An 11027-nucleotide genomic window follows, 5' to 3' on the forward strand; every position below is an offset into this window, starting at 1 on the left:
CATGAAAGAGAAATAACTGAGAGAGTAAGATTGGGATGATGCGCATTTGGCAAGTACTTGTAGATTATAACAAGAAGCTTACCAGTTTCGCTCAAGATGAAAGTATGCCACAGTTACGTCTTACTTCTGCTCTCAAATGGGGCTGAAACGTGGAAGCTAAAGAAAAGGGTTCTACATAAGTTGAGGACACCACGGAGGGCGATGAAACAAAAATGGCAGGTGTAACATTAAAAGGAAATGAATCGAGTATGTGACGTTCTAGTGGAAAGCAAGAAAAAAATGGCCATGGGCAGGCTATGTAGTGCAAAAAGGATAATCGATGGTTGCCTAGGGAAACAAATTAGATTGCAAGGAAAGGAAAGCGCAACATGGGGCGGCAGAAGGTTAGGTGGGCGGATGAAGTTAAGATGTTCGCAGGGGTCGAACGGATGCAGCTAGCACAGAACATGAATAATTCAAGGAATATGCAAAATGCCTTCTGCCTGCAGTGGGTATAGTCAGGCTGATGCTGCTGCTGGTAATGATGATTATCATGCATTAAACCTATTAAAACATATTAGTGGCCTCTTTGGCACGGGCTTCCAAATACAATAATTCTACCGGAAACATGGCAGTTTAAAAGATGCAATTCAAACGTTTTCGCCTGTCCGCTTTACGTGTGTACATATGTGCACTTCAGTTCGCTACGAATGAACTGTGCTGTGCTTTGCAACAGAGCTAGCACCTCTTGGTGAAATAATTTTACATTGATTAGGATGTATTAGGGCTCAAATTCGCAGCCGGCTAAAGAATGTGCATCCACCGGCGAACTTTGATTACGTTACCACCCCTTCCGCGCGCCATTTTCTAGTCTCTCGTATGACCGAGCTGGTACCCGCAATGAGGTTGCGGAACTCGCCCAGTTCACATAACATCTCCAGCACTGCACTACGGGCATCCTTCATCGTCGCGTGTACTTGAACGGGCCTAGCGGACATCATGCATAATCCGAGCGATGGCGATAATATGAATGTTCTGTTGTCTTCCCAGTAATGTCAGTTTACGGATTATCAAAACTTGTACTTCCACCCACCCTAGTGGTGAAGTGGTTTGACGTCCGACTGCTGACGCTAATTTAGCGGATCTGATGACAGCCAAGCTGATAGTTAGATGGAAGCAGAGTACGGAAAGCATAGAGAGATGTGTGATGTTGGCGCACATAATAACAGAGAACTCCCTGTGCAATAAATAGTTCCAAGGCCATCATCGACAACGCATGTCGTAGAGGGAGTCACTTTGAAGAGCTAGAACCCCGCCATCTGCCGTGACCTACTAGCATTTTCTTGCGGCAGCTGCTACAGCTGTTAGCTTGAGATCATTTCTTTGGGCGATGTCATCTGTTTAGTAAAAATAAAGTCAGAATTTCATAAACAACTTAAGCCGATTACTATTTGTCTTGTGGCGATGGCCTTTGTCTATGCTTTATGCCGTAATTAAAAGATGGCATCATGATGATTAGTATTTTGGCCAATAGGTAAAACCTAATTATGTACCAACTATGGCAAGCCGGCGAGGAGAGCAAAAGTGTTCTAACAGTTCCTGTCGCAATGCACAAGGGCATGATGTTCGAGATCGGCGTAACGGCTGCTTGACCTTCCGTGGCACATAACCGCTTGATACGAAATCGTCGTCCACAAGCAGAATTCGACCTATAGCAAAATATACAGACCCAGCTTAATTATAATATAAAGTTAAAAGAATTTCTATCATAGAGGAAACGAAATAAAAATAGGACTTTTTCTGCATAAGAAAGCATTCTAGTGTATTCAGCATAGCATGTTGCTAAATTTTACCTGTATATGGTGTTCGTGACATGGCCCAACAGCTCTTCTACAATCGCTATCAAATCGTCTGAACTAATGGCTCAAGTTCCTCACAGATAAAACGACCTCCGTATGTCCCTTAGTGATCTGTATAGAGACAAATGCTCTTCATCACGTATATAAATAATATCTTGAAAATACATGAATCACCAAATGTCACTATGTATGGAGATGAAACGTGTTTTATTCACATTGCATGACATTAAAGTACACTAAATCAAAGTAAACAATTACCTGCTATAGCCGTCGAAGAAATGATCTCTAACAGAATTAAAATGCAACAATTTATACTGCGTTTCGCACTATAAACTAAATTATCATACAACGAATAACAATGAAGTGTATCATGCAGCATCTCTCCTTGGTTAAAGAACACAAGTTATTTGACATGGGCCTCCAGGAAGAATTATCATGGACGACAAGTGTGGATTCTTAAACAAATGATCTGGTTCGTACCGTAGGCTCTTCACGCAAAGCAGTGCATATAATTCCCCTGGCTGAAGAAATTATTGCGAAACTCTAAGTTCTATTCTATTCAATTGCTTTCTCTGTGATGATGGTGTGGGGGAGCACAAAGATAATAATACAGTATGGTTAAATACCACAAAACTACAGCATTGCTAAGAAATTTATTATGAATGTTACTGGCTTCTATAAACTTCTCCTTTACTCTTGATGTATAAAATGTTGCATGCCTGACCTGGTTTATTACTACTATCTCCTACAGTTCGCAAACCTCCGAAGGCTGTACACCTGCGAAATAAAAAGAAATTCTCATCTATTCAGACATAAAATCAAGATACTTTGTCCAATATCCTGGTTTTTAATTTATTTTTATTTTGAGTGATGTTCTTTCAGGAATATGTTGTCATTTTGTTGCAGGTGTCTAGCCATCTGTTGCACAATTGTACTGAACAAATCCTTTGTACAATGTCCTTTAAGTTTGTTGTACATATTGCTATCGCAATGTATTTCAGATAGTGTTGTTTACATAAATCTCTTATTGATGCGCATTGCGTTTTTAATTTATAAGAACATGTGATTCTGTCAACTGCAGAGGTACAGAGGCCTTCATTCCCTACCACTGCAGCAGCTGCTGGATTTGTTCGGCTCAAATAAATAACAAAATGCGCTCGGCTTAGGAAAAAAAAAGTTTGCATTACTGTATTAAGGAGAGCAATTTATTTCTGCGCATCAGTTTTAGGGCAATTCGATCCGAATTTCAGCTTTGAACAAACCTAGGTTTATTGAGGGTAGCGATGCAGCTCTGGCATGCATTTTTACATTGACGTTGAAGAGAGAATTTGATCATAATCGCAGCTGCGAATTTCATAACGTGTGGTTTGCACTGATGCGAGTTCGCATAACCAACTGAAACGTTTGTCCACATATGTGCTATACTGTGGTATTTGTTTTGAGCTAGTCCTGAAACTGCCAACGTTTGTCGCTGGCTTACAAGCTTCGCAGCCACGCGACTTAATTCGTGCCTCAAACGTCTTCATTCCACGCTCTGAAATTTCAGTGAAATTTGAGCCGTCCAATTTGATCACTTAAAGAACAGCAGTTACAGGTATGGCCTTACTTCATCCTCAAAGCAATACAATCAGCTAAATAACGACCCACGCTGATTTAGTGCACGTAGTCATGCCTATGGTGACATAGTAGAAACGCGCCACCTTTAGTGTTCCGGGTGCAGTAACGTTGAACAAAAAAAATCGAAAATAATGATACAGTTTAAAACCAGCTCAACGATACGTTTCCGCAGAATTTCTTTCTGTAAAGTGATAACCATTTTTTGATATTTTTGTTGGATACACTGCGATTGCGCATTAAAATAATTATCGTCTACACTGTGGAGAAATATTGTCAAGGAAAGCCACTTTTAAAAACTTTCCATGTGTTTTAAATCATGAGTGCTACTCAATGTTATTCTTTTCGTTTTTTGTTATTCCTGACAGTCAGATTGGGATACTTACCCGGCTAGCGGTTTTACTCGGCAAGTTTATTTCATCGTTTCAACCCTGTACCTATTCTCAACGTAGCTTCGCCAACAGTGCCATATCATTCGACAGTATCGGTTTTGGTTTGGTAAAACTTTATTTCCCACAGTAGGGGTCCTGGAGGACACTCGGCTAGGCGCCAGGTGTAGAGGGCAGCTCCCACGTCGGCACAGAGAGCCCGAAGCTCTCCGCCGCCGCGCGGGCCTCCTGGACAGCCCGAAGCTGATCATGTAGTGAAGCACTTTTTAAAACTTTGTCCCAACGTTCATTGTTGTTGGCGTAGGCGTCGCTCGATGCACAACCACACAGCATATGGTTTAAGTCTACACGGTCACTGCACCGTTCACACACATGTTGTCCGTCATAGTCTGGGTCGATACCAGGTTTACAACATACCTGAATAGTGTAATAAATTTAAATGAGTCCTCCAACCACTGACTGAGAAATCAAAATCATCGATCGATTGCTGTGCTTTGAGTTGAGAAAACTCTTTCATCCTTTATTTTTTATATTTTTCTTAATGTGTACAGAAAGAGGCTCTCACTCACAAACGTGCGAAACTTTCCAACTCAAAATTCAATATTTAGAGTATCACTGTTAACTTTTATTACCTCCCAAATTTTTCTGAGTGCTATTTTGAGAGCCCATACCTTTTGTGCTTGAATCTCGTAAGCTGTAGAACCTGCCTTGTGTTGCTAGGCTTTATTCCTGCCGGAGCATCTTCTGTGCAGACATGCGAATTTGAGCTTGGGCGACGAAGGAAATCGTTAAATGAAATATAAACCAGAATGATTAAAAGAGAAGTCATTGTTATTTTATGATCCCCGCAAAAGCATGGGTAAGGTTGGTGTGTCTATATAGCTCTGCTTTTTACATTAAAATGTAAAGTTTGAGCTGTCAGACCCTGATGGCAAAAAAAGAAATGTATTAATTATCTGGAGTCAATTGTTCCGTTTATTTGAAATAAATATGTAGTTGCAATAAATATAAACTACCATCCATGCTTTCGCAGTAACACAGTGAGCAAATATATATTGAATTCGCGCGAAATCTTCTAGCCGCTCACATTATCGTGATATATAGCGAATTGTGTGTCGACCCGGGTCCAGAAGATTTTGAGCATGAGGATAGCTTTTCGTTGTCAAGCAGGTGAAGCTTTAAGCATTGAAAAAATATTAAGCGCGGTAGCCTAGCGAATCCGACGCCACTGGTGAAGATGTTAGGAACGAAAAATTGATTTGTGTTGACTGCCATGTTGTGAAGTGATTTTTAAAGCACACGACTAAGGTCAGGGGCATGGACTTCGCCAATCATAATTACTAGTAAATGATGGCGCAGAAGTGACAGGTACAAATACATTGCTAACGTTTGTGCGTTTTATGTACGTCGCATAGGCACCCTTTCAGTTGCTAGTAATCAATAACGATACAAAGACTCGAATGTGTAAATATCAGTTAGGACCGACTATCAAAATACTTTCCAGTGTATTAAGGCATGCAATGAAAACTTTGGCAGCTGCAAAGCCAACACCCCTAACTACCAAGTATATTTTGAAGACGGTTTTTTAAATGCGCATCTAAGCACAATCATTAGTAAAAAAGTTGACAGCATGATAGGTTTGCTAGAATTAGGTATTTATTTATGCATGCAGAACGGGAAAGAGTCGAGACGACGAGTATTGTTGTCGACGCAGCTGTATACCCCAGGAAAAAAGGCTAACCAGCACGGAGCGAACACAACGCCCACCTAATCTGCAAAGCATAACCTGCTGTTTAGGTAGAGAGCGGGTTCAGTTAGGGTTGGTTCGCATTTTCTCTGAGCTTGATACCTCTATCAACAAAATTACTCATTCGGCGCAGTCGTGCTCCTGCCATATAGAAATTAAACGTCCGCCAAAACTATCATGCTTTAAAACGCTCCGCTTATGATTGTATTTTCGTGCCCATTTGAAAAATGGCCTTCAAAATAGGGTATAACCGAAAAATAGAACTATATATTTAAGAGCTAGACTGAATACTATTGCGCTTCGCAATGAAAAATATACAGGATAGAGAAAAGGTGCAACCGTAACATGATTTCTACCTTGAAATTGCCAGAAATAGAGAATTTTTTCAATTTTAGGCTACCTTCAACCTTCCCAGCAAACACAAAAAGACTTAAAAACATAAAGAAGGTTTTTATAATGTATGCCAAAAAATGTAGGTATATTCAGCCAATACCAAGTCCAAAGCTTAACGCCTCTCCTTAAGGGGGAGCCCTAAGTACTTTTATGAAACTTTATTAAATAAAAAATTGGTTCAGCTTTATATTTATTTTTATATTTTCTTTTGCACAATGCAATACCTTTTAGTGCCAGAGATTATTAAAGCATTTAAAATTGTTTTAGTTTTCTATAAAAATTGAAGTCGGGTAGTTTTTTAAACTCGAATTCTGTCCCTTTTTGATATTCTTGAATATTGGCAGATTTCAACATAATATGGAGACAAAACAGACAAATTTAGAGCTTCAAATTTTTCCAGTAATAAAAAACAAGTCCTGCATAATATAGACAAAAAGGTTCAATGGCAACACAATATTGGGTCGTGCTGGAATGCAGGGCTGATTATTGAAAATGTTCAGGACATAGACTCAGCTATAGAGTTATATTTATAATTTTAAACAATATATTAGAACACTCTTATAGTGCGTAATATTTACGAAATAGTAAGGATGTTTTAGAGGGATATTACTGAAAATCGAAGGCAATTTATTTTTTAACTGAAACCAAAACTGCCCCTTGTTGGCTGTTTTCATATTTCGGGCAATATAAATGCGTTGTGGAGAACACACTTAGACATCGAGAGCTCCAAATGTTGTGTGAAATTAAGAACGTAACTCGTATAACAAGCGAGAAAAATTTAGTGCCTACAACGTAAGGCATGATTCAAGTATGTAAGGCTGAAAATTACCATTGTTGCAGCACTCCGGTCCTGATGTGAAGTTTAGGATTTTTTTTAATAAATCAAATGAAATAGCAAGAAAAAGTTTATAATAATTATTAAACGTTGCGAAGATGTTGTGAGTAAAATATATTAGATGACACGATTTCAGTGAGGACGCAGCAGGTCTCCAAAGTTTCAACTTTGTGAAATGGTAAAAACGGTGCGTTCGACCTGTCATGATCTATAATTTGTTTTCGGCAAAACTACGCCGTACCTTGCAAAAATAAGGTAAATTCATTTGTTTCGAGACATTTGCACACCAAATATAAAAATTTCATTGAAAGCAAAAAATGGTCAAAGGAACTCGAATATACTTTTTTATCACTTTCATATATACGGTGAAACTATTCTCAAGGGTTCGCTAAATCCAAAAAATCAGTGTCATGATATTTATTATTTTGATCAATAAGCAATATTTTAGATTTACGTGTCCATGTCTACACGAATCTGACGTCTAGTACCTTCAAGAACCGCATGATGAATCCACATAGGAGGCTGTTGATATCAATACAATATTTGTCCCAACAGCTGCAATACTCGTGAGCAGACACGAGCTATTCCAGATCTGCTCCTTGACAGCATGACCTTTCATAGCACTTGCGCGGTTTTCACGAAACTGTTTTTCGCGATCAGAAAGATCCGAGTTGTACGACAGAAAAAAAGATCGGTGAATTCTAGGTTGTAGTTTCTTTGATTCGGGGAATTCTAAAGTAACTTTAGGTGTGGCCCTGTTTGGTTTGTTGTTGGTTTCCGTGCTCGTCGCGCGTGCTGCATTACTCTGTATTAGACGAAAAGAGCCTTTATACATGTTTATAGGAAACAAGCGTATTGTACAGGATCTGAGATACAGGATGAGGGGGTTTTACATGAAATTCCTAAATTGCACAGAAAACCCGGATAAAATCACGCAGAGCTCTTATAGCGGAACATCCTACATGGTTCATGGCGCTCGTTTTCGGATGAAAAACGCGTCGCCAGGCTGGAAAAGGCAGGCAATAACATAAAAGAACACAATTACATTTTAAAAATAAAAAGAAAAAATAATGAAATGAAAAAAAAAACATATAATATCATTATAATAAATAGTAAAATAATAAAGCGAAAAATAATAACAAATAATAAAATAAAGCAAAAAATCTAACTTACTGCGACATTTCGGTACTCCAACTTTGGTCCTCTCGCTCTTGAGACGGATGCTTTAACCACTACTACACCGCAGGGTATGGTTATGATGGTTATATTCGTGTTTATGTAGCTAGTTTTACTCTTTCGTACTTTGTATAGTTTCCGTGGCTGTAGGATTTTTGGTCGTGATTCACCGATCACCCTTTAAACGCGCTGAATCTTTTTCCAGGTTATCACGAGGAGTCACCAATGTCCCGAATGTTTTTAATGCGTCGCTTTCTGGAGGCAAACGTCCATATATCATAATTTACTAGTGATGATGTGTTTTGTCATCTTCATCGAAGGCTTGCAAGTTTTCCTACATACAGAGATATCTGGTGCAATAATACTTCTAATACTGCACGTTTTAGCTTCACGTGCTGCCAGCGGAGCAGCGACGTCAATGAATACACTTCCGACTAATTGGTTTGGATATGTAAACATTCGAGAAAGTGCCGCCCGTTATGCGTCTATCTGCGCAAGTTTAAATAGTCAGCATTGTTTTTATTTTTTTTATTTTTAGCATTTTTTTGCCCTCGCTAGCCAAAGAGTACGTACTTGCTTGCACTTTCGTGTTTAAGGGGGCAGATCTCCAGTCGCAGATATGAAGATGCACCGTAAGATTGTACAAGCTGCAGTGACTGTTGCACGCGCAAAAGCGACGCGATGCGCTTATGTACTAGCTAGCGCGCACTTCGATGGCTTCATATTTTAGAGGTATTTGTGAAACGACATGTGCCACTATATACAGAACATTTGTATAACATGTTTCGTTTCATGCTTATTTATCCTGCTGGCTTGCTCCGGCGTGGTCATTCTGGTTGATCTTCATCGATCAGCCCTGCTTCAGTTTAGAAGCGGAAATACTCTGCCCGGTGTCAGTTCCGCAAATGACGGCTTCATCCGGTTTCTGGTTGATTGATACAGACTGAACCGAAATGAAACCGCGCGGAACGCTGATTCCGGGAATTCTTGCACGGTCCGTGGCGCTCGTTTCTGAAAACAGAAATTGGACGCTAGGCTGGAAAAAGCATGCAGAGCTATAAGATAGCACGACTATATTTGAAAAATAAAAGAATAACTCTCAAAGCAAGAAAACATTAAGTATTACAATTCGCGTACTGAACTTCGGTTTTCAGGGGTTATATTTATCTTTTTGTAGTAAATTTTGCTATTTGATACTTTGTGTCTTATTGTGGCGTGTAGCATTCGTGGTCGTAATTCACGGAACGCCCTTTAAACATGCTGAATTTTTTCCTGGCTATCACGTAGAGTTATCAATGTCCCGGTCCCGCATCTTTATAATGCATAGAATTTTGCAGGCAAACCTCACAATGTCGCAATTTACAAGTGCTGATGTGTTTTGTGATCGTCTTCAAACGCATGTAATTCTTGCTACGCACAGAGATATCCGCTGCAACAGCACTTATACTGCTTGTTTTAGCTTCACCTGCTGCCAGCGGAGCAGCGACGTAAATTAATTCACTTCCGGCCAAGTGTTTTGCATACGTAAACACTCGAGGGAGTGACACCCAATGTCCGTCTAATCTGTGCATATTTCGATGGTCAGCGATGTGTTTCATTTATTCTCGAGCGTAATTTCATCCTCGCTAACGAAACGCTACGTTCTTGCTTGCACATTCGCGTTGAAGGAGGCACATCTTAAGTCGCAGATATGAAGATGCATTGCAAGATCGTACATGCTGCAACGACTGTTGCACGCGCTAAAGCGATGCGATGCGCGTAAGCACTTGCTAGTGCACACATTCATGCCTTCATATCTTCTAGGTATTTGTGAAACAACGCGCACTCCACATATACAGAAAAGTTGTAACGTATAATCTGCGTGGTTTCGTGCTTATTTAGTGCGCAGGCATGTTCCAATGTGGTCATTGTGGTTGAGCTTCCCGATCCGACCGGCTTGTGTTGAGAAGGGGAAATATTCTGCCCCATATCAGCTCCATTCATGATGAGTTTGTCCGGCTTCAGTTCAACCGGACGTGACCTATCCGAACTATGAGTTACATATAGGACTGATCCACTCGGTTTCATATCAATACCGGTTTGGGATGTCCTGTTCAAGATGCATACTGGAAATGGTCTGTCTGGTATTAGCTCAATATAGACTGGGATGTCCTGCCTCAGATGTATACTGGATACCCCTGGCTACGCATAGGTTTCGCTTGAAAGTTAGTGTGTTGTAATTGGCTCAATTACAGTTGAAATCTACGGCGGCTTGAAGAAACGTTGGGTCATCAGTCGGGTCGGGTGCCATAAGGACACTTTTGACTACTAAAGTGAGATGAGGCCAATGCGTCTGTTGCGCGGCAGTTTTAACCCTTCCACTACACCACCACTTTCTCTCTATTTTCACTCCCACCTTCCTTCTTTTCCTTACAACTCGAATAAGGTATCCGCGTAGAATTGCGACAGATAGTGCGCCTTTTATTTCCTGTAAACAAATTTGAAACGCCACTGATGCCTACTGCACCAAGTCTGCTTCCCTATGCTGTGTGGTGCGGCGTTCGAGCAAGCGCCAAATGAGTGGCGCCGCACGGACGCTGTATCGAATGGCCGATGCGGTGAATTTCTTCTGGTGACGTCATCACCTGTCGTGACATCATTAAATCGTCACATTCGGTCATAACGTAACAGCCAACGACATCCCGATGTGATGATGTCATAGCCAGTCATTATCATTACTTCTGACTATTTACCAGTGACTAATGACTAATTAGTACTAGTTAGTGACTAGTTATTCATTTGTTACTACTGCAGCGCTGCTAGCTGTACTATCATCCTCACGCTAGAGGAGAATGAAGATGCCGCATGCTCTACGATATGCCACAACATTGGGAATTGTTGGTAAGCCTTTATACATTTTCTTTGTAATATATTTATTTATTTATTTATTTATTTATTTATTATTTTACATATCCTCAATTGCCGAAGCAATAAGAGCGCATTGAAATACAGTGACACATATAAAAGGAATACGCGGTGTCATTTGCTAGAACAAT

Source organism: Amblyomma maculatum, chromosome 10 (assembly GCF_055883805.1).
Source record: "Amblyomma maculatum isolate TAMU_Amacu chromosome 10, ASM5588380v1, whole genome shotgun sequence".
Lineage (NCBI taxonomy): Eukaryota > Metazoa > Arthropoda > Arachnida > Ixodida > Ixodidae > Amblyomma > Amblyomma maculatum.